Here is a 213-nt window from a genome sequence, read left to right as displayed (position 1 = left end):
GCCCCAGCGTGGGCCCGGCTGGCTGCCTCGCTCTGCCTCTGCTTTGGGCTCCGCTGGGCATGAAGCTCTGGCCCAGGTCTGTGGTTGTGGGCTTGCTCCAGCCCAGGGTTCGGGGCCAGTTTCGGTTCGTCTTTGGTTCCTCGCTCTGATGGGGCAGAACACGGTTGTGAGGCCCTTGCAGAGCTCACGCAGTCTCTGCCTGCGCCTCTGTCG

General features: G+C 65.7%; 1 protein-coding gene across 1 annotated transcript in view; it reads left to right on the top strand.

Annotated features, from left to right (window-relative positions):
• NEIL1 (nei endonuclease VIII-like 1 (E. coli)) overlaps positions 1-213 on the top strand; it is a gene marked incomplete at both ends in the record, with an annotated part of 2985 nt that overhangs the window by 566 nt on the left and 2206 nt on the right. The window lies entirely within an intron of this gene.

Source organism: Eurypyga helias, unplaced genomic scaffold (assembly GCF_000690775.1).
Source record: "Eurypyga helias isolate BGI_N326 unplaced genomic scaffold, ASM69077v1 scaffold19383, whole genome shotgun sequence".
Taxonomy (NCBI): Eukaryota; Metazoa; Chordata; class Aves; order Eurypygiformes; family Eurypygidae; genus Eurypyga; species Eurypyga helias.
Note: the sequence above shows the minus strand (reverse complement) of the source record. Positions and strands in the feature narration are given on the sequence as shown.